At 46.7% G+C, this 19,097-nt stretch overlaps 9 non-coding genes and 46 pseudogenes across 9 annotated transcripts; all 55 read left to right on the top strand.

Moving 5' to 3' along the window:
* Positions 1-135: 135 nt before the first annotated feature.
* Positions 136-254, top strand: LOC136734138 (uncharacterized; annotated as a pseudogene).
* A 224-nt stretch (positions 255-478) lies between these two features.
* On the top strand, positions 479-597 carry LOC136734340 (uncharacterized; annotated as a pseudogene).
* A 209-nt stretch (positions 598-806) lies between these two features.
* Positions 807-925, top strand: LOC136734458 (uncharacterized; annotated as a pseudogene).
* A 216-nt stretch (positions 926-1,141) lies between these two features.
* Positions 1,142-1,260, top strand: LOC136734290 (uncharacterized; annotated as a pseudogene).
* A 209-nt stretch (positions 1,261-1,469) lies between these two features.
* On the top strand, positions 1,470-1,588 carry LOC136734457 (uncharacterized; annotated as a pseudogene).
* Positions 1,589-1,812: 224 nt separating this feature from the next.
* Positions 1,813-1,931, top strand: LOC136733895 (5S ribosomal RNA). Its single transcript, XR_010810336.1, has one exon. It is a non-coding gene; the product is annotated as a 5S ribosomal RNA (ribosomal RNA).
* A 209-nt stretch (positions 1,932-2,140) lies between these two features.
* On the top strand, positions 2,141-2,259 carry LOC136734051 (5S ribosomal RNA). Its single transcript, XR_010810430.1, has one exon. It is a non-coding gene; the product is annotated as a 5S ribosomal RNA (ribosomal RNA).
* A 216-nt stretch (positions 2,260-2,475) lies between these two features.
* Positions 2,476-2,594, top strand: LOC136734193 (uncharacterized; annotated as a pseudogene).
* Positions 2,595-2,804: 210 nt separating this feature from the next.
* Positions 2,805-2,923, top strand: LOC136734136 (uncharacterized; annotated as a pseudogene).
* Positions 2,924-3,150: 227 nt separating this feature from the next.
* On the top strand, positions 3,151-3,269 carry LOC136733857 (uncharacterized; annotated as a pseudogene).
* Positions 3,270-3,485: 216 nt separating this feature from the next.
* On the top strand, positions 3,486-3,604 carry LOC136734390 (uncharacterized; annotated as a pseudogene).
* Positions 3,605-3,809: 205 nt separating this feature from the next.
* LOC136734456 (uncharacterized) lies at positions 3,810-3,928 on the top strand (annotated as a pseudogene).
* A 216-nt stretch (positions 3,929-4,144) lies between these two features.
* Positions 4,145-4,263, top strand: LOC136734167 (uncharacterized; annotated as a pseudogene).
* Positions 4,264-4,479: 216 nt separating this feature from the next.
* On the top strand, positions 4,480-4,598 carry LOC136734192 (uncharacterized; annotated as a pseudogene).
* A 210-nt stretch (positions 4,599-4,808) lies between these two features.
* On the top strand, positions 4,809-4,927 carry LOC136734135 (uncharacterized; annotated as a pseudogene).
* Positions 4,928-5,153: 226 nt separating this feature from the next.
* On the top strand, positions 5,154-5,272 carry LOC136733856 (uncharacterized; annotated as a pseudogene).
* Positions 5,273-5,488: 216 nt separating this feature from the next.
* LOC136734272 (uncharacterized) lies at positions 5,489-5,607 on the top strand (annotated as a pseudogene).
* A 209-nt stretch (positions 5,608-5,816) lies between these two features.
* Positions 5,817-5,935, top strand: LOC136734209 (5S ribosomal RNA). Its single transcript, XR_010810476.1, has one exon. It is a non-coding gene; the product is annotated as a 5S ribosomal RNA (ribosomal RNA).
* A 205-nt stretch (positions 5,936-6,140) lies between these two features.
* Positions 6,141-6,259, top strand: LOC136734455 (uncharacterized; annotated as a pseudogene).
* Positions 6,260-6,475: 216 nt separating this feature from the next.
* LOC136734166 (uncharacterized) lies at positions 6,476-6,594 on the top strand (annotated as a pseudogene).
* A 216-nt stretch (positions 6,595-6,810) lies between these two features.
* Positions 6,811-6,929, top strand: LOC136734191 (uncharacterized; annotated as a pseudogene).
* Positions 6,930-7,139: 210 nt separating this feature from the next.
* LOC136734134 (uncharacterized) lies at positions 7,140-7,258 on the top strand (annotated as a pseudogene).
* A 226-nt stretch (positions 7,259-7,484) lies between these two features.
* LOC136733855 (uncharacterized) lies at positions 7,485-7,603 on the top strand (annotated as a pseudogene).
* Positions 7,604-7,819: 216 nt separating this feature from the next.
* Positions 7,820-7,938, top strand: LOC136734271 (uncharacterized; annotated as a pseudogene).
* Positions 7,939-8,147: 209 nt separating this feature from the next.
* LOC136734125 (5S ribosomal RNA) lies at positions 8,148-8,266 on the top strand. The gene has a single exon (XR_010810468.1). It is a non-coding gene; the product is annotated as a 5S ribosomal RNA (ribosomal RNA).
* A 205-nt stretch (positions 8,267-8,471) lies between these two features.
* LOC136734454 (uncharacterized) lies at positions 8,472-8,590 on the top strand (annotated as a pseudogene).
* A 216-nt stretch (positions 8,591-8,806) lies between these two features.
* LOC136734165 (uncharacterized) lies at positions 8,807-8,925 on the top strand (annotated as a pseudogene).
* Positions 8,926-9,141: 216 nt separating this feature from the next.
* On the top strand, positions 9,142-9,260 carry LOC136734190 (uncharacterized; annotated as a pseudogene).
* Positions 9,261-9,470: 210 nt separating this feature from the next.
* LOC136734297 (uncharacterized) lies at positions 9,471-9,589 on the top strand (annotated as a pseudogene).
* A 226-nt stretch (positions 9,590-9,815) lies between these two features.
* On the top strand, positions 9,816-9,934 carry LOC136733854 (uncharacterized; annotated as a pseudogene).
* Positions 9,935-10,150: 216 nt separating this feature from the next.
* LOC136734270 (uncharacterized) lies at positions 10,151-10,269 on the top strand (annotated as a pseudogene).
* A 209-nt stretch (positions 10,270-10,478) lies between these two features.
* Positions 10,479-10,597, top strand: LOC136734196 (5S ribosomal RNA). The gene has a single exon (XR_010810474.1). It is a non-coding gene; the product is annotated as a 5S ribosomal RNA (ribosomal RNA).
* A 205-nt stretch (positions 10,598-10,802) lies between these two features.
* Positions 10,803-10,921, top strand: LOC136734453 (uncharacterized; annotated as a pseudogene).
* A 215-nt stretch (positions 10,922-11,136) lies between these two features.
* Positions 11,137-11,255, top strand: LOC136733883 (5S ribosomal RNA). Its single transcript, XR_010810335.1, has one exon. It is a non-coding gene; the product is annotated as a 5S ribosomal RNA (ribosomal RNA).
* A 209-nt stretch (positions 11,256-11,464) lies between these two features.
* On the top strand, positions 11,465-11,583 carry LOC136734452 (uncharacterized; annotated as a pseudogene).
* A 224-nt stretch (positions 11,584-11,807) lies between these two features.
* Positions 11,808-11,926, top strand: LOC136733871 (5S ribosomal RNA). The gene has a single exon (XR_010810334.1). It is a non-coding gene; the product is annotated as a 5S ribosomal RNA (ribosomal RNA).
* Positions 11,927-12,135: 209 nt separating this feature from the next.
* On the top strand, positions 12,136-12,254 carry LOC136734207 (uncharacterized; annotated as a pseudogene).
* A 228-nt stretch (positions 12,255-12,482) lies between these two features.
* On the top strand, positions 12,483-12,601 carry LOC136734331 (uncharacterized; annotated as a pseudogene).
* A 209-nt stretch (positions 12,602-12,810) lies between these two features.
* LOC136734133 (uncharacterized) lies at positions 12,811-12,929 on the top strand (annotated as a pseudogene).
* A 217-nt stretch (positions 12,930-13,146) lies between these two features.
* LOC136734311 (uncharacterized) lies at positions 13,147-13,265 on the top strand (annotated as a pseudogene).
* Positions 13,266-13,489: 224 nt separating this feature from the next.
* Positions 13,490-13,608, top strand: LOC136733874 (uncharacterized; annotated as a pseudogene).
* Positions 13,609-14,151: 543 nt separating this feature from the next.
* On the top strand, positions 14,152-14,270 carry LOC136733876 (uncharacterized; annotated as a pseudogene).
* Positions 14,271-14,492: 222 nt separating this feature from the next.
* LOC136734172 (uncharacterized) lies at positions 14,493-14,611 on the top strand (annotated as a pseudogene).
* A 216-nt stretch (positions 14,612-14,827) lies between these two features.
* Positions 14,828-14,946, top strand: LOC136734352 (uncharacterized; annotated as a pseudogene).
* A 224-nt stretch (positions 14,947-15,170) lies between these two features.
* On the top strand, positions 15,171-15,289 carry LOC136734202 (5S ribosomal RNA). Its single transcript, XR_010810475.1, has one exon. It is a non-coding gene; the product is annotated as a 5S ribosomal RNA (ribosomal RNA).
* A 215-nt stretch (positions 15,290-15,504) lies between these two features.
* LOC136734206 (uncharacterized) lies at positions 15,505-15,623 on the top strand (annotated as a pseudogene).
* A 229-nt stretch (positions 15,624-15,852) lies between these two features.
* Positions 15,853-15,971, top strand: LOC136734330 (uncharacterized; annotated as a pseudogene).
* Positions 15,972-16,188: 217 nt separating this feature from the next.
* On the top strand, positions 16,189-16,307 carry LOC136734419 (uncharacterized; annotated as a pseudogene).
* Positions 16,308-16,532: 225 nt separating this feature from the next.
* Positions 16,533-16,651, top strand: LOC136733869 (uncharacterized; annotated as a pseudogene).
* A 542-nt stretch (positions 16,652-17,193) lies between these two features.
* Positions 17,194-17,312, top strand: LOC136733875 (uncharacterized; annotated as a pseudogene).
* Positions 17,313-17,534: 222 nt separating this feature from the next.
* On the top strand, positions 17,535-17,653 carry LOC136734170 (uncharacterized; annotated as a pseudogene).
* A 215-nt stretch (positions 17,654-17,868) lies between these two features.
* On the top strand, positions 17,869-17,987 carry LOC136733881 (uncharacterized; annotated as a pseudogene).
* A 216-nt stretch (positions 17,988-18,203) lies between these two features.
* Positions 18,204-18,322, top strand: LOC136734278 (uncharacterized; annotated as a pseudogene).
* Positions 18,323-18,537: 215 nt separating this feature from the next.
* LOC136734004 (5S ribosomal RNA) lies at positions 18,538-18,656 on the top strand. Its single transcript, XR_010810384.1, has one exon. It is a non-coding gene; the product is annotated as a 5S ribosomal RNA (ribosomal RNA).
* Positions 18,657-18,876: 220 nt separating this feature from the next.
* On the top strand, positions 18,877-18,995 carry LOC136734168 (uncharacterized; annotated as a pseudogene).
* Positions 18,996-19,097: the final 102 nt, after the last annotated feature.

Raw genomic sequence — 19,097 nt, 5'->3', positions numbered from 1 at the left:
TGTACACGTACCCGGCTACTTTCAACAGCCTTTGCTGCACTGGTATTTTTCCCTCTATTTTTCTTTTTTTTATTTGCTGGCAGTTCCGTCAATACCCGCCAGCCTTTAAGAGACATCATGCAGCCAGGCGTCTCGGCTTGCGGCCACACCATCCTGAACGCGCCCGATCTCGTCAGATCTCGGAAGCTAAACGGGGCAGGACCTGGTCAGTACTTGAATGTGAGACCTCCTGGAAATACCTGGTGCTGCAAGCTTTTACGTCTCCTGGGTAACTTTATCGTAGCTCTTAATACTCTCTATCTGTCTGGAAGAGATATAATTGAAGTATTGTACACGTACCCAGCTACTGTCAACACCCTTTGCTGCACTGATATTTTTCCGTCCATTTTTCTTTTTTTTTTTTTTTTTTTTTTTTTTTGCTGGCAGTTCCGTCAATACCCGCCAGCCTTTAAGAGACATCATGCAGCCAGGCCTCTTGGCTTGCGGCCACACCGTCCTGAACGTGCCCGATCTCGGAAGATCTCGGAAGCTAAACGGGGCAGGGCCTGGTCAGTACTTGGATGGGAGACCTCCTAGAAATACCAGGTGCTTCAAGCTTTTTACGTCTCCTGGGTAACTTCATCGTAGCTCTTAATACTCTCTTTCTGTCTCCAGGAGATATAATTGAAGAATTGTACACGTACCCGGCTACTTTCAACACCCTTTGCTGCACTGGTATATTTCCCTCTATTTTTCTTTTTTTTTTTGCTGCCAGTTCCGTCAATACCCGCCAGCCTTTAAGAGACATCATGCAGCCAGGCATCTCGGCTTGCGGCCACACCATCCTGAACGCGCCCGATCTCGTCAGATCTCGGAAGCTAAACGGGGCAGGACCTGGTCAGTACATGAAAGTGAGACCTCCTGGAAATACCTAGTGCTGCAAGCTTTTACGTCTCCTGGGTAACTTTATCGTAGCTCTTAATACTCTCTCTCTGTCTGGAGGAGATATAATTGAAGTATTGTACACGTACCCAGCTACTGTCAACACCATTTGCTGCACTGATATTTTTCCATCCATTTTTCTTTTTTTTTTTTTTTTTTTGCTGGAAGTTCCGTCAATACCCGCCAACCTTTAAGAGACATCATGCAGCCAGGCCTTTCGGCTTGTGGCCACACCGTCCTGAATGCGCCCGATCTCGTCAGATCTCGGAAGCTAAACGGGGCCAGCCCTGGTCAGTACTTGGATGGGAGACCTCCTAGAAATACCCGGTGCTGCAAGCTTTTTACGTCTCCTGGGTAACTACATCGTAGCTCTTAATACTCTCTTTCTGTCTCCAGGAGATATAATTGAAGAATTGTACACGTACCCGGCTACTTTCAACACCCTTTGCTGCACTGGTATATTTCCCTCTAATTTTCTTTTTTTTTTTGCTGGCAGTTCCGTCAATACCCGCCAGCCTTTAAGAGACATCATGCAGCCAGGCATCTCGGCTTGCGGCCACACCATCCTGAACGCGCCCGATCTCGTCAGATCTCGGAAGCTAAACGGGGCAGGACCTGGTCAGTACATGAAAGTGAGACCTCCTGGAAATACCTAGTGCTGCAAGCTTTTACGTCTCCTGGGTAACTTTATCGTAGCTCTTAATACTCTCTCTCTGTCTGGAGGAGATATAATTGAAGTATTGTACACATATCCAGCTACTGTCAACACCCTTTGCTGCACTGATATTTTTCCATCCATTTTTCTTTTTTCTTTTTTTCTTTTTTTTTTTTGCTGGAAGTTCCGTCAATACCCGCCAACCTTTAAGAGACATCATGCAGCCAGGCCTTTCGGCTTGTGGCCACACCGTCCTGAATGCGCCCGATCTCGTCAGATCTCGGAAGCTAAACGGGGCAGGGCCTGGTCAGTACTTGGATGGGAGACCTCCTAGAAATACCAGGTGCTGCAAGCTTTTTACGTCTCCTGGGTAACTTCATCGTAGCTCTTAATACTCTCTTTCTGTCTCCAGGAGATATAATTGAAGAATTGTACACGTACCCGGCTACTTTCAACACCCTTTGCTGCACTGGTATATTTCCCTCTATTTTTCTTTTTTTTTTTGCTGGCAGTTCCGTCAATACCCGCCAGCCTTTAAGAGACATCATACAGCCAGGCATCTTGGCTTGCGGCCACACCATCTTGAACGCGCCCGATCTTGTCAGATCTCGGAAGCTAAACGGGACAGGGCCTGGTCAGTATTTGGATGGGAGACCTCCTAGAAATACCAGGTGCTGCAAACTTTTTACGTCTCCTGGGTAACTTCATCGTAGCTCTTAATACTCTCTTTCTGTCTCCAGGAGATATAATTGAAGAATTGTACACGTACCCGGCTACTTTCAACACCCATTGCTGCACTGATATTTTTCCCTCCATTTTTCTTTTTCTTTATTAATTTTTCTGGAAGTTCCGTCAATATCCTCCAGCCTTTAAGAGACATCATGCAGCCAGGCCTCTTGGCTTGCGGCCACATTGTCCTGAACGCGCCTGATCTCGTCAGATCTCGGAAGCTAAACGGGGCAGGGCCTGATCAGTACTTGGATGGGAGACCTCCAGGAAATACCTGGTGCTGCAAGCTTTTTACGTCTCCTGGGTAACTTCATCGTAGCTCTTAATACTCTCTATCTGTCTGGAGGTGTTATAATTGAGGAATTGTACACGTACCCGGCTACTTTCAACAGCCTTTGCTGCACTGGTATTTTTCCCTCTATTTTTCTTTTTTTTATTTGCTGGCAGTTCCGTCAATACCCGCCAGCCTTTAAGAGACATCATGCAGCCAGGCGTCTCGGCTTGCGGCCACACCATCCTGAACGCGCCCGATCTCGTCAGATCTCGGAAGCTAAACGGGGCAGGACCTGGTCAGTACTTGAATGTGAGACCTCCTGGAAATACCTGGTGCTGCAAGCTTTTACGTCTCCTGGGTAACTTTATCGTAGCTCTTAATACTCTCTATCTGTCTGGAAGAGATATAATTGAAGTATTGTACACGTACCCAGCTACTGTCAACACCCTTTGCTGCACTGATATTTATCCGTCCATTTTTCTTTTTTTTTTTTTTTTTTTTTTTTTTTTTTGCTGGCAGTTCCGTCAATACCCGCCAGCCTTTAAGAGACATCATGCAGCCAGGCGTCTCGGCTTGCGGCCACACCGACCTGAACGCGTCTGATCTCGTAAGATCTCGGAAACTGAATGGGGCAGGGCCTGATCAGTACTTGGATGGGAGACCTCCTGGAAATACCAGGTGCTGCAAGCTTTTTACGTCTGCTGGGTAAGTTTATCGTAGCTCTTAATACTCTCTTTCTGTCTGGAGGAGATATAATTGAAGTATTGTACACGTACCTGGCTACTTTCAACACCCATTGCTGCACTGATATTTTTCCCTCCATTTTTCTTTTTCTTTATTATTTTTTCTGGAAGTTCCGTCAATACCCGCCAGCCTTTAAGAGACATCATGCAGCCAGGCCTCTCGGCTTGCGGCCACACCGTCCTGAACGCGGCCGATCTCGGAAGATCTCGGAAGCTAAACGGGGCAGGGCCTGGTCAGTACTTGGATGGGAGACCTCCTAGAAATACCAGGTGCTTCAAGCTTTTTACGTCTCCTGGGTAACTTCATCGTAGCTCTTAATACTCTCTTTCTGTCTCCAGGAGATATAATTGAAGAATTGTACACGTACCCGGCTACTTTCAACACCCTTTGCTGCACTGGTATATTTCCCTCTATTTTTCTTTTTTTGCTGCCAGTTCCGTCAATACCCGCCAGCCTTTAAGAGACATCATGCAGCCAGGCATCTCGGCTTGCGGCCACACCATCCTGAACGCGCCCGATCTCGTCAGATCTCGGAAGCTAAACGGGGCAGGACCTGGTCAGTACATGAAAGTGAGACCTCCTGGAAATACCTAGTGCTGCAAGCTTTTACGTCTCCTGGGTAACTTTATCGTAGCTCTTAATACTCTCTCTCTGTCTGGAGGAGATATAATTGAAGTATTGTACACGTACCCAGCTACTGTCAACACCATTTGCTGCACTGATATTTTTCCATCCATTTTTCTTTTTTTTTTTTTTTTTTTGCTGGAAGTTCCGTCAATACCCGCCAACCTTTAAGAGACATCATGCAGCCAGGCCTTTCGGCTTGTGGCCACACCGTCCTGAATGCGCCCGATCTCGTCAGATCTCGGAAGCTAAACGGGGCCGGCCCTGGTCAGTACTTGGATGGGAGACCTCCTAGAAATACCCGGTGCTGCAAGCTTTTTACGTCTCCTGGGTAACTACATCGTAGCTCTTAATACTCTCTTTCTGTCTCCAGGAGATATAATTGAAGAATTGTACACGTACCCGGCTACTTTCAACACCCATTGCTGCACTGATATTTTTCCCTCCATTTTTCTTTTTCTTTATTAATTTTTCTGGAAGTTCCGTCAATATCCTCCAGCCTTTAAGAGACATCATGCAGCCAGGCCTCTTGGCTTGCGGCCACATTGTCCTGAACGCGCCTGATCTCGTCAGATCTCGGAAGCTAAACGGGGCAGGGCCTGATCAGTACTTGGATGGGAGACCTCCAGGAAATACCTGGTGCTGCAAGCTTTTTACGTCTCCTGGGTAACTTCATCGTAGCTCTTAATACTCTCTATCTGTCTGGAGGTGTTATAATTGAGGAATTGTACACGTACCCGGCTACTTTCAACAGCCTTTGCTGCACTGGTATTTTTCCCTCTATTTTTCTTTTTTTTATTTGCTGGCAGTTCCGTCAATACCCGCCAGCCTTTAAGAGACATCATGCAGCCAGGCGTCTCGGCTTGCGGCCACACCATCCTGAACGCGCCCGATCTCGTCAGATCTCGGAAGCTAAACGGGGCAGGACCTGGTCAGTACTTGAATGTGAGACCTCCTGGAAATACCTGGTGCTGCAAGCTTTTACGTCTCCTGGGTAACTTTATCGTAGCTCTTAATACTCTCTATCTGTCTGGAAGAGATATAATTGAAGTATTGTACACGTACCCAGCTACTGTCAACACCCTTTGCTGCACTGATATTTATCCGTCCATTTTTCTTTTTTTTTTTTTTTTTTTTTTTTTTTTTGCTGGCAGTTCCGTCAATACCCGCCAGCCTTTAAGAGACATCATGCAGCCAGGCGTCTCGGCTTGCGGCCACACCGACCTGAACGCGTCTGATCTCGTAAGATCTCGGAAACTGAATGGGGCAGGGCCTGATCAGTACTTGGATGGGAGACCTCCTGGAAATACCAGGTGCTGCAAGCTTTTTACGTCTGCTGGGTAAGTTTATCGTAGCTCTTAATACTCTCTTTCTGTCTGGAGGAGATATAATTGAAGTATTGTACACGTACCTGGCTACTTTCAACACCCATTGCTGCACTGATATTTTTCCCTCCATTTTTCTTTTTCTTTATTATTTTTTCTGGAAGTTCCGTCAATACCCGCCAGCCTTTAAGAGACATCATGCAGCCAGGCCTCTTGGCTTGCGGCCACACCGTCCTGAACGCGGCCGATCTCGGAAGATCTCGGAAGCTAAACGGGGCAGGGCCTGGTCAGTACTTGGATGGGAGACCTCCTAGAAATACCAGGTGCTGCAAGCTTTTTACGTCTCCTGGGTAACTTCATCGTAGCTCTTAAAACTCTCTTTCTGTCTCCAGGAGATATAATTGAAGAATTGTACACGTACCCGGCTACTTTCAACACCCTTTGCTGCACTGGTATATTTCCCTCTATTTTTCTTTTTTTTTTTGCTGGCAGTTCCGTCAATACCCGCCAGCCTTTAAGAGACATCATGCAGCCAGGCATCTCGGCTTGCGGCCACACCGTCCTGAACGCGCCCGATCTCGTCAGATCTCGGAAGCTAAACGGGGCAGGGCCTGGTCAGTACTTGGATGGGAGACCTCCTAGAAATACCAGGTGCTGCAAGCTTTTTACGTCTCCTGGGTAACTTCATCGTAGCTCTTAATACTCTCTTTCTGTCTCCAGGAGATATAATTGAAGAATTGTACACGTACCCGGCTACTTTCAACACCCTTTGCTGCACTGGTATATTTCCCTCTATTTTTCTTTTTTTGCTGCCAGTTCCGTCAATACCCGCCAGCCTTTAAGAGACATCATGCAGCCAGGCATCTCGGCTTGCGGCCACACCATCCTGAACGCGCCCGATCTCGTCAGATCTCGGAAGCTAAACGGGGCAGGACCTGGTCAGTACATGAAAGTGAGACCTCCTGGAAATACCTAGTGCTGCAAGCTTTTACGTCTCCTGGGTAACTTTATCGTAGCTCTTAATACTCTCTCTCTGTCTGGAGGAGATATAATTGAAGTATTGTACACGTACCCAGCTACTGTCAACACCATTTGCTGCACTGATATTTTTCCATCCATTTTTCTTTTTTTTTTTTTTTTTTTGCTGGAAGTTCCGTCAATACCCGCCAACCTTTAAGAGACATCATGCAGCCAGGCCTTTCGGCTTGTGGCCACACCGTCCTGAATGCGCCCGATCTCGTCAGATCTCGGAAGCTAAACGGGGCCGGCCCTGGTCAGTACTTGGATGGGAGACCTCCTAGAAATACCCGGTGCTGCAAGCTTTTTACGTCTCCTGGGTAACTACATCGTAGCTCTTAATACTCTCTTTCTGTCTCCAGGAGATATAATTGAAGAATTGTACACGTACCCGGCTACTTTCAACACCCATTGCTGCACTGATATTTTTCCCTCCATTTTTCTTTTTCTTTATTAATTTTTCTGGAAGTTCCGTCAATATCCTCCAGCCTTTAAGAGACATCATGCAGCCAGGCCTCTTGGCTTGCGGCCACATTGTCCTGAACGCGCCTGATCTCGTCAGATCTCGGAAGCTAAACGGGGCAGGGCCTGATCAGTACTTGGATGGGAGACCTCCAGGAAATACCTGGTGCTGCAAGCTTTTTACGTCTCCTGGGTAACTTCATCGTAGCTCTTAATACTCTCTATCTGTCTGGAGGTGTTATAATTGAGGAATTGTACACGTACCCGGCTACTTTCAACAGCCTTTGCTGCACTGGTATTTTTCCCTCTATTTTTCTTTTTTTTATTTGCTGGCAGTTCCGTCAATACCCGCCAGCCTTTAAGAGACATCATGCAGCCAGGCGTCTCGGCTTGCGGCCACACCATCCTGAACGCGCCCGATCTCGTCAGATCTCGGAAGCTAAACGGGGCAGGACCTGGTCAGTACTTGAATGTGAGACCTCCTGGAAATACCTGGTGCTGCAAGCTTTTACGTCTCCTGGGTAACTTTATCGTAGCTCTTAATACTCTCTATCTGTCTGGAAGAGATATAATTGAAGTATTGTACACGTACCCAGCTACTGTCAACACCCTTTGCTGCACTGATATTTATCCGTCCATTTTTCTTTTTTTTTTTTTTTTTTTTTTTTTTTTTGCTGGCAGTTCCGTCAATACCCGCCAGCCTTTAAGAGACATCATGCAGCCAGGCGTCTCGGCTTGCGGCCACACCGACCTGAACGCGTCTGATCTCGTAAGATCTCGGAAACTGAATGGGGCAGGGCCTGATCAGTACTTGGATGGGAGACCTCCTGGAAATACCAGGTGCTGCAAGCTTTTTACGTCTGCTGGGTAAGTTTATCGTAGCTCTTAATACTCTCTTTCTGTCTGGAGGAGATATAATTGAAGTATTGTACACGTACCTGGCTACTTTCAACACCCATTGCTGCACTGATATTTTTCCCTCCATTTTTCTTTTTCTTTATTATTTTTTCTGGAAGTTCCGTCAATACCCGCCAGCCTTTAAGAGACATCATGCAGCCAGGCCTCTTGGCTTGCGGCCACACCGTCCTGAACGCGGCCGATCTCGGAAGATCTCGGAAGCTAAACGGGGCAGGGCCTGGTCAGTACTTGGATGGGAGACCTCCTAGAAATACCAGGTGCTGCAAGCTTTTTACGTCTCCTGGGTAACTTCATCGTAGCTCTTAATACTCTCTTTCTGTCTCCAGGAGATATAATTGAAGAATTGTACACGTACCCGGCTACTTTCAACACCCTTTGCTGCACTGGTATATTTCCCTCTATTTTTCTTTTTTTTTTTGCTGGCAGTTCCGTCAATACCCGCCAGCCTTTAAGAGACATCATGCAGCCAGGCATCTCGGCTTGCGGCCACACCATCCTGAACGCGCCCGATCTCGTCAGATCTCGGAAGCTAAACGGGGCAGGGCCTGGTCAGTACTTGGATGGGAGACCTCCTAGAAATACCAGGTGCTGCAAGCTTTTTACGTCTCCTGGGTAACTTCATCGTAGCTCTTAATACTCTCTTTCTGTCTCCAGGAGATATAATTGAAGAATTGTACACGTACCCGGCTACTTTCAACACCCTTTGCTGCACTGGTATATTTCCCTCTATTTTTCTTTTTTTGCTGCCAGTTCCGTCAATACCCGCCAGCCTTTAAGAGACATCATGCAGCCAGGCATCTCGGCTTGCGGCCACACCATCCTGAACGCGCCCGATCTCGTCAGATCTCGGAAGCTAAACGGGGCAGGACCTGGTCAGTACATGAAAGTGAGACCTCCTGGAAATACCTAGTGCTGCAAGCTTTTACGTCTCCTGGGTAACTTTATCGTAGCTCTTAATACTCTCTCTCTGTCTGGAGGAGATATAATTGAAGTATTGTACACGTACCCAGCTACTGTCAACACCATTTGCTGCACTGATATTTTTCCATCCATTTTTCTTTTTTTTTTTTTTTTTTTGCTGGAAGTTCCGTCAATACCCGCCAACCTTTAAGAGACATCATGCAGCCAGGCCTTTCGGCTTGTGGCCACACCGTCCTGAATGCGCCCGATCTCGTCAGATCTCGGAAGCTAAACGGGGCCGGCCCTGGTCAGTACTTGGATGGGAGACCTCCTAGAAATACCCGGTGCTGCAAGCTTTTTACGTCTCCTGGGTAACTACATCGTAGCTCTTAATACTCTCTTTCTGTCTCCAGGAGATATAATTGAAGAATTGTACACGTACCCGGCTACTTTCAACACCCATTGCTGCACTGATATTTTTCCCTCCATTTTTCTTTTTCTTTATTAATTTTTCTGGAAGTTCCGTCAATATCCTCCAGCCTTTAAGAGACATCATGCAGCCAGGCCTCTTGGCTTGCGGCCACATTGTCCTGAACGCGCCTGATCTCGTCAGATCTCGGAAGCTAAACGGGGCAGGGCCTGATCAGTACTTGGATGGGAGACCTCCAGGAAATACCTGGTGCTGCAAGCTTTTTACGTCTCCTGGGTAACTTCATCGTAGCTCTTAATACTCTCTATCTGTCTGGAGGTGTTATAATTGAGGAATTGTACACGTACCCGGCTACTTTCAACAGCCTTTGCTGCACTGGTATTTTTCCCTCTATTTTTCTTTTTTTTATTTGCTGGCAGTTCCGTCAATACCCGCCAGCCTTTAAGAGACATCATGCAGCCAGGCGTCTCGGCTTGCGGCCACACCATCCTGAACGCGCCCGATCTCGTCAGATCTCGGAAGCTGAACGGGGCAGGACCTGGTCAGTACTTGAATGTGAGACCTCCTGGAAATACCTGGTGCTGCAAGCTTTTACGTCTCCTGGGTAACTTTATCGTAGCTCTTAATACTCTCTATCTGTCTGGAAGAGATATAATTGAAGTATTGTACACGTACCCAGCTACTGTCAACACCCTTTGCTGCACTGATATTTATCCGTCCATTTTTCTTTTTTTTTTTTTTTTTTTTTTTTTTTTTGCTGGCAGTTCCGTCAATACCCGCCAGCCTTTAAGAGACATCATGCAGCCAGGCGTCTCGGCTTGCGGCCACACCGACCTGAACGCGTCTGATCTCGTAAGATCTCGGAAACTGAATGGGGCAGGGCCTGATCAGTACTTGGATGGGAGACCTCCTGGAAATACCAGGTGCTGCAAGCTTTTTACGTCTGCTGGGTAAGTTTATCGTAGCTCTTAATACTCTCTTTCTGTCTGGAGGAGATATAATTGAAGTATTGTACACGTACCTGGCTACTTTCAACACCCATTGCTGCACTGATATTTTTCCCTCCATTTTTCTTTTTCTTTATTATTTTTTCTGGAAGTTCCGTCAATACCCGCCAGCCTTTAAGAGACATCATGCAGCCAGGCCTCTTGGCTTGCGGCCACACCGTCCTGAACGCGGCCGATCTCGGAAGATCTCGGAAGCTAAACGGGGCAGGGCCTGGTCAGTACTTGGATGGGAGACCTCCTAGAAATACCAGGTGCTGCAAGCTTTTTACGTCTCCTGGGTAACTTCATCGTAGCTCTTAATACTCTCTTTCTGTCTCCAGGAGATATAATTGAAGAATTGTACACGTACCCGGCTACTTTCAACACCCTTTGCTGCACTGGTATATTTCCCTCTATTTTTCTTTTTTTTTTTGCTGGCAGTTCCGTCAATACCCGCCAGCCTTTAAGAGACATCATGCAGCCAGGCATCTCGGCTTGCGGCCACACCGTCCTGAACGCGCCCGATCTCGTCAGATCTCGGAAGCTAAACGGGGCAGGGCCTGGTCAGTACTTGGATGGGAGACCTCCTAGAAATACCAGGTGCTGCAAGCTTTTTACGTCTCCTGGGTAACTTCATCGTAGCTCTTAATACTCTCTTTCTGTCTCCAGGAGATATAATTGAAGAATTGTACACGTACCCGGCTACTTTCAACACCCTTTGCTGCACTGGTATATTTCCCTCTATTTTTCTTTTTTTGCTGCCAGTTCCGTCAATACCCGCCAGCCTTTAAGAGACATCATGCAGCCAGGCATCTCGGCTTGCGGCCACACCATCCTGAACGCGCCCGATCTCGTCAGATCTCGGAAGCTAAACGGGGCAGGACCTGGTCAGTACATGAAAGTGAGACCTCCTGGAAATACCTAGTGCTGCAAGCTTTTACGTCTCCTGGGTAACTTTATCGTAGCTCTTAATACTCTCTCTCTGTCTGGAGGAGATATAATTGAAGTATTGTACACGTACCCAGCTACTGTCAACACCATTTGCTGCACTGATATTTTTCCATCCATTTTTCTTTTTTTTTTTTTTTTTTGCTGGAAGTTCCGTCAATACCCGCCAACCTTTAAGAGACATCATGCAGCCAGGCCTTTCGGCTTGTGGCCACACCGTCCTGAATGCGCCCGATCTCGTCAGATCTCGGAAGCTAAACGGGGCAGGGCCTGGTCAGTACTTGGATGGGAGACCTCCTAGAAATACCAGGTGCTGCAAGCTTTTTACGTCTCCTGGGTAACTTCATCATAGCTCTTAATACTCTCTTTCTGTCTCCAGGAGATATAATTGAAGAATTGTACACGTACCCGGCTACTTTCAACACCCTTTGCTGCACTGGTATATTTCCCTCTAATTTTCTTTTTTTTTTTGCTGGCAGTTCCGTCAATACCCGCCAGCCTTTAAGAGACATCATGCAGCCAGGCATCTCGGCTTGCGGCCACACCATCCTGAACGCGCCCGATCTCGTCAGATCTCGGAAGCTAAACGGGGCAGGACCTGGTCAGTACATGAAAGTGAGACCTCCTGGAAATACCTAGTGCTGCAAGCTTTTACGTCTCCTGGGTAACTTTATCGTAGCTCTTAATACTCTCTCTCTGTCTGGAGGAGATATAATTGAAGTATTGTACACGTATCCAGCTACTGTCAACACCCTTTGCTGCACTGATATTTTTCCATCCATTTTTCTTTTTTCTTTTTTTCTTTTTTTTTTTTGCTGGAAGTTCCGTCAATACCCGCCAACCTTTAAGAGACATCATGCAGCCAGGCCTTTCGGCTTGTGGCCACACCGTCCTGAATGCGCCCGATCTCGTCAGATCTCGGAAGCTAAACGGGGCAGGGCCTGGTCAGTACTTGGATGGGAGACCTCCTAGAAATACCAGGTGCTGCAAGCTTTTTACGTCTCCTGGGTAACTTCATCGTAGCTCTTAATACTCTCTTTCTGTCTCCAGGAGATATAATTGAAGAATTGTACACGTACCCGGCTACTTTCAACACCCTTTGCTGCACTGGTATATTTCCCTCTATTTTTCTTTTTTTTTTTGCTGGCAGTTCCGTCAATACCCGCCAGCCTTTAAGAGACATCATGCAGCCAGGCCTCTTGGCTTGCAGCCACACTGTCCTGAACGCCCCCGATCTCATCAGATCTTGGAATTTAAACGGGGCAGGGCCTGGTCAGTACTTGGATGGGTGACCTCCTGGAAATGCCAGGTGCTGCAAGCTTTTTACGTCTCCTGGGTAACTTCATCGTAGCTCTTAATACTATCTTTCTGTCTGGAGGAGATATAATTGAAGAATTGTACACGTACCCGGCTACTTTCAAAACCCATTACTGCACTGATATTTTTCCCTCCATTTTTCTTTTTCTTTTTTTTTTTTTTTTTTTTTTTTGCTGGAAGTTCCGTCAATACCCGCCAGCCATTAAGAGACATCATGCAGCCAGGCCTCTCGGCTTGCGGCCACACCGTCCTGAACGCGCCCGATCTCGTCAGATCTCGGAATTTAAACGGGGCAGGGCCTGGTCAGTACTTTTATGGGTGACCTTCTGGAAATACGAGGTGCTGCAAACTTTTTACGTCTCCTGGGTAACTTCATCGTAGCTCTTAATTCTCTCTTTCTGTCTGGAGGAGATATAATTGAAGAATTGTACACGTACCCGGCTACTTTCAACAGCCTTTGCTGCACTGATATTTTTCCCTCCATTTTTCTTTTTTTTTTTGCTGGAAGTTCCGTCAATACCCGCCAGCCTTTAAGAGACATCATGCAGCCAGGCGTCTCGGCTTGCGGCCACACCATCCTGAACGCGCCCGATCTCGTCAGATCTCGGAAGCTAAACGGGGCAGGACCTGGTCAGTACTTGAATGTGAGACCTCCTGGAAATACCTGGTGCTGCAAGCTTTTTACGTCTCCTGGGTAACTTCATCGTAGCTCTTAATACTCTCTTTCTGTCTGGAGGAGATATAATTGAAGTATTGTACACGTACCCAGTTACTTTCAACACCCTTTCCTGCACTGATATTTTTCCCTCCATTTTTCTTTTTTTTTTTTTTTTTTTTTTGGATGTTCCGTCAATACCCGCCAGCCTTTAAGAGACATCATGCAGCCAGACATCTCGGATTGCGGCCACACCGTCCTGAACGTGCCCGATCTCGTCAGATCTCGGAAGCTAAACGGGGCAGGACCTGGTCAGTACTTGAATGTGAGACCTCCTGGAAATACCTGGTGCTGCAAGCTTTTACGTCTCCTGGGTAACTTTATCGTAGCTCTTAATACTCTCTATCTGTCTGGAGGAGATATAATTGAAGTATTGTACACGTACCCAGCTACTGTCAACACCCTTTGCTGCACTGATATTTTTCCATCCATTTTTCTTTTCTCTTTTTTTTTTTTTTTTTTTTGCTGGAAGTTCCGTCAATACCCGCCAACCTTTAAGAGACATCATGCAGCCAGGCCTCTTGGCTTTTGGCCACACCGTCCTGAACGCGCCCGATCTCGTCAGATCTCGGAAGCTAAACGGGGCAGGACCTGGTCAGTACTTGAATGTGAGACCACCTGGAAATACCTGTTGCTGCAAGCTTTTACGTCTCCTGGGTAACTTTATCGTAGCTCTTAATACTCTCTATCTGTCTGGAGGAGATATAATTGAAGTATTGTACACGTACCCAGCTACTGTCAACACCCATTGCTGCACTGATATTTTTCCATCCATTTTTCTTTTTTTTTTTTTTTTGCTGGAAGTTCCGTCAATACCCGCCAACCTTTAAGAGACATCATGCAGCCAGGCCTCTTGGCTTGTGGCCACACAGTCCCGATCTCGTCAGATCACGGAAACTAAACGGGGCAGGGCCTGGTCAGTACTTGGATGGGAGACCTCCTAGAAATACCAGGTGCTGCAAGCTTTTTACGTCTCCTGGGTAACTTCATCGTAGCTCTTAATACTCTCTATCTGTCTGCAGGAGATATAATTGAAGAATTGTACACGTACCCTGCTACTTTCAACACCCTTTGCTTCACTGATATTTTTCCCTCCATTTTTCTATTTTTTTTTTTTTTTTTTCTTGCTGGAAGTTCCATCAATTCCCTCCAGCGTTTAAGAGACATCATGCAGCCAGGCCTCTTGGCTTGCAACCACACCGTCCTGAACGCGCCCCATCTCGTCAGATCTCGGAAGCTAAACGGGGCAGGGCCTGGTCATTACTTGAATGTGGGACCTCCTGGAAATACCTGGTGCTGCAAGCTTTTTACGTCTCCTGGGTAACTTTATCGTAGCTCTTAACACTCTCTTTCTGTCTGGAGGAGATATAATTGAAGAATTGTTCACGTAACCGGCTACATTCAACACGCTTTGCTGCACTGATATTTTTCCCTGCATTTTTCTATTTATTTTTTTCTTTTTTTTTTGCTGGAAGTTCCGTCAATACCCGCCAGTCTTTAAGAGACATCATGCAGCCAGGACTCTCGGCTTGTGGCCACACCGTACTGAATGCGCCCGATCTCGTCAGATCTCGGAAACTAAACGGGGCAGGGCCTGGTCAGTACTTGGATGGGAGACCCCCTGGAAATACCTGGTGCTGCAAGCTTTTTACGTCTCCTGGGTAACTTCATCGTAGCTCTTAATACTCTCTATCTGTCTGGAGGTGTTATAATTGAGGAATTGTACACGTACCCTGCTACTTTCAACAGCCTTTGCTGCACTGATATTTTTCCCTCCATTTTTCTTTTTTTTTTTTTTTTTTGCTGGAAGTTCCGTCAATACCCTCCAGCCTTTAAGAGACATCATGCAGCCAGGCCTCTTGGCATGCGGACACATTGTCCTGAACGCGCCCGAACTCATCAGATCTCGGAAGCTAAACGGGGCAGGGCCTGGTCTGTACTTGGATGGGAGACCTCCTGGAAATACCAGGTGCTGCAAGCTTTTTACGTCTCCTGGGGAACTTCATCGTAGCTCATAATACTCTCTTTCTGTCTGGAGGAGATATAATTGAAGTATTGTACACGTACCCAGCTACTGTCAACACCCTTTGCTGCACTGATATTTTTCCATCCATCTTTTTATTTTTATTTTTATTTTATTTTTCTGCTGGAAGTTCCGTCAATACCCGCCAACCTTTAAGAGACATCATGCAGCCAGGCGTCTTGGCTTGTGGCCACACCGTCCTGAATGCACCCGATCTCGTCAGATCTCGGAAGCTAAACGGGGCAGGGCCTGATCAGTACTTGGATGGGAGACCTCCTGGAAATACCAGGTGCTGCAAGCTTCTTACATCTCCTGGGTAACTTCATCATAGCTCTTAATACTCTCTTTCTGTCTGGAGGAGATATAATTGAAGAATTGTACACGTACCCGGCTACTTTCAACTCCCTTTGCTGCACTGAAATTTTTCACTCCATTTTTCTTATTTCTTTTTTTTTTGCTGGCAGTTCCGTCAATACCCGCCAGCCTTTAAGAGACATCATGCAGCCAGGCCTCTTGGCTTGCAGCCACACTGTCCTGAACGCCCCCGATCTCATCAGATCTTGGAATTTAAACGGGGCAGGGCCTGGTCAGTACTTGGATGGGTGACCTCCTGGAAATGCCAGGTGCTGCAAGCTTTTTACGTCTCCTGGGTAACTTCATCGTAGCTCTTAATACTATCTTTCTGTCTGGAGGAGATATAATTGAAGAATTGTACACGTACCCGGCTACTTTCAAAACCCATTACTGCACTGATATTTTTCCCTCCATTTTTCTTTTTCTTTTTTTTTTTTTTTTTTTTTTTTTGCTGGAAGTTCCGTCAATACCCGCCAGCCATTAAGAGACATCATGCAGCCAGGCCTCTCGGCTTGCGGCCACACCGTCCTGAACGCGCCCGATCTCGTCAGATCTCGGAATTTAAACGGGGCAGGGCCTGGTCAGTACTTTTATGGGTGACCTTCTGGAAATACGAGGTGCTGCAAACTTTTTACGTCTCCTGGGTAACTTCATCGTAGCTCTTAATTCTCTCTTTCTGTCTGGAGGAGATATAATTGAAGAATTGTACACGTACCCGGCTACTTTCAACAGCCTTTCCTGCACTGATATTTTTCCCTCCATTTTTCTTTTTTTTTTTTTTTTTTTTTTGGATGTTCCGTCAATACCCGCCAGCCTTTAAGAGACATCATGCAGCCAGACATCTCGGATTGCGGCCACACCGTCCTGAACGTGCCCGATCTCGTCAGATCTCGGAAGCTAAACGGGGCAGGACCTGGTCAGTACTTGAATGTGAGACCTCCTGGAAATACCTCGTGCTGCAAGCTTTTACGTCTCCTGGGTAACTTTATCGTAGCTCTTAATACTCTCTATCTGTCTGGAGGAGATATAATTGAAGTATTGTACACGTACCCAGCTACTGTCAACACCCTTTGCTGCACTGATATTTTTCCATCCATTTTTCTTTTCTCTTTTTTTTTTTTTTTTTTTTTGCTGGAAGTTCCGTCAATACCCGCCAACCTTTAAGAGACATCATGCAGCCAGGCCTCTTGGCTTTTGGCCACACCGTCCTGAACGCGCCCGATCTCGTCAGATCTCGGAAGCTAAACGGGGCAGGACCTGGTCAGTACTTGAATGTGAGACCTCCTGGAAATACCTGTTGCTGCAAGCTTTTACGTCTCCTGGGTAACTTTATCGTAGCTCTTAATACTCTCTATCTGTCTGGAGGAGATATAATTGAAGTATTGTACACGTACCCAGCTACTGTCAACACCCATTGCTGCACTGATATTTTTCCATCCATTTTTCTTTTTTTTTTTTTTTGCTGGAAGTTCCGTCAATACCCGCCAACCTTTAAGAGACATCATGCAGCCAGGCCTCTTGGCTTGTGGCCACACAGTCCCGATCTCGTCAGATCACGGAAACTAAACGGGGCAGGGCCTGGTCAGTACTTGGATGGGAGACCTCCTAGAAATACCAGGTGCTGCAAGCTTTTTACGTCTCCTGGGTAACTTCATCGTAGCTCTTAATACTCTCTTTCTGTCTGCAGGAGATATAATTGAAGAATTGTACACGTACCCTGCTACTTTCAACACCCTTTGCTGCACTGATATTTTTCTCTCCATTTTTCTATTTTTTTTTTTTTTTTTTCTTGCTGGAAGTTCCATCAATTCCCTCCAGCGTTTAAGAGACATCATGCAGCCAGGCCTCTTGGCTTGCAACCACACCGTCCTGAACGCGCCCCATCTCGTCAGATCTCGGAAGCTAAACGGGGCAGGGCCTGGTCATTACTTGAATGTGGGACCTCCTGGAAATACCTGGTGCTGCAAGCTTTTTACGTCTCCTGGGTAACTTTATCGTAGCTCTTAACACTCTCTTTCTGTCTGGAGGAGATATAATTGAAGAATTGTTCACGTAACCGGCTACATTCAACACCCTTTGCTGCACTGATATTTTTCCCTCCATTTTTCTATTTATTTTTTTCTTTTTTTTTTGCTGGAAGTTCCGTCAATACCCGCCAGTCTTTAAGAGACATCATGCAGCCAGGACTCTCGGCTTGTGGCCACACCGTACTGAATGCGCCCGATCTCGTCAGATCTCGGAAACTAAACGGGGCAGGGCCTGGTCAGTACTTGGATGGGAGACCCCCTGGAAATACCTGGTGCTGCAAGCTTTTTATGTCTCCTGGGTAACTTCATCATAGCTCTTAATACTCTCTTTCTGTCTGGAGGAGATATAATTGAAGAATTGTACACGTACCCGGCTACTTTCAACTCCCTTTGCTGCACTGAAATTTTTCACTCCATTTTTCTTATTTCTTTTTTTTTTGCTGGCTGTTCCGTCAATACCCGCCAGCCTTTAAGAGACATCATGCAGCCAGGCCTCTTGGATTGCGGCCACACCGTCCTGAACGCGCCCAATCTCATCAGATCTCGGAAGCTAAACGGGGCAGTGTCTATTCTGTACTTGGATGGGAGACCTCCTGGAAATACCAGGTGCTGCAAGCTTCTTACGTCTCCTGGGTAACTTCATCATAGCTCTTAATACTCTCTTTCTGTCTGGAGGAGATATAATTGAAGAATTGTACACGTACCCGGCTACTTTCAACTCCCTTTGCTGCACTGATATTTTTCCCTCCATTTTTCTTTTTTCTTCTTTATTTTGCTGGAAGTTCTGTCAATATCCTCCAGCCTTTAAGAGACATCATGCAGCCAGGCATCTCGGCTTGTGGCCACACTGTCCTGAATGCGCACGATCTCGTCAGATCTCGGAAGCTAAACGGGGCAGGGCCTGGTCAGTACTTAGATGGGAGACCTCCTGGAGATACCAGGTGCTGCAAGCTTTTTACATCACTTGGGTAACTTCATCGTAGCTCTTAATACTCGCTTTCTGTCTGGAGGAGATATAATTGAAGTATTGTACACGTACCCAGCTACATTTAACACCCTTTGCTGCACTGATATTTTTCCCTCCATTTTTCTTATTTCTTTTTTTTTTGCTGGAACTTCCGTCATTACCCGCCAGCCTTTAAGAGACTTCATACATCCAGGCCTCTTGGCTTGCGGCCACACCGTCCTGAACGCACCCGATCTCGTCAGATCTCGGAAGCTGAATGGGGCAGGGCCTGGTCAGTACTTGGATGGGTGACCTCCTGGAAATACCAGGTGCTGCAAGCTTTTTTCGTCACTTGGGTAACTTCATCGTAGCTCTTAATACTCTCTTTCTGTCTGGAGGAGATATAATTGAAGTATTGTACACGTACCCGGCTACATTCAACACCCTTTCCTGCACTGATATTTTTCCCTCCATTTTTCTATTTTTTTTTTATTTTTTTTTCTTGGATGTTCCGTCAATACCCGCCAGCCTTTTAGAGACATCATGCAGCCAGGCCTCTAGGTTTGCGGCCACACCGTCCTGAACGCGCCCGATCTCATCAGATCTCGGAAGCTAAACGGGGCAGGACCTGGTCAGTACTTGAATGTGAGACCTCCTGGAAATACCTGGTGCTGCAAGCTTTTTAGTCTCCTGAGTAACTTCATTGTAGCTCTTAATACTCTCTTTCTGTCTGGAGGTGTTATAATTGAGGATTTGTACACGTACCCGGCTACTTTCAACAC

The sequence above is a fragment of the Amia ocellicauda genome, unplaced genomic scaffold (assembly GCF_036373705.1).
Source record: "Amia ocellicauda isolate fAmiCal2 unplaced genomic scaffold, fAmiCal2.hap1 HAP1_SCAFFOLD_38, whole genome shotgun sequence".
In the NCBI taxonomy this organism is placed as follows: Eukaryota; Metazoa; Chordata; class Actinopteri; order Amiiformes; family Amiidae; genus Amia; species Amia ocellicauda.
This window is presented reverse-complemented; position numbering and strand designations above follow the sequence as displayed.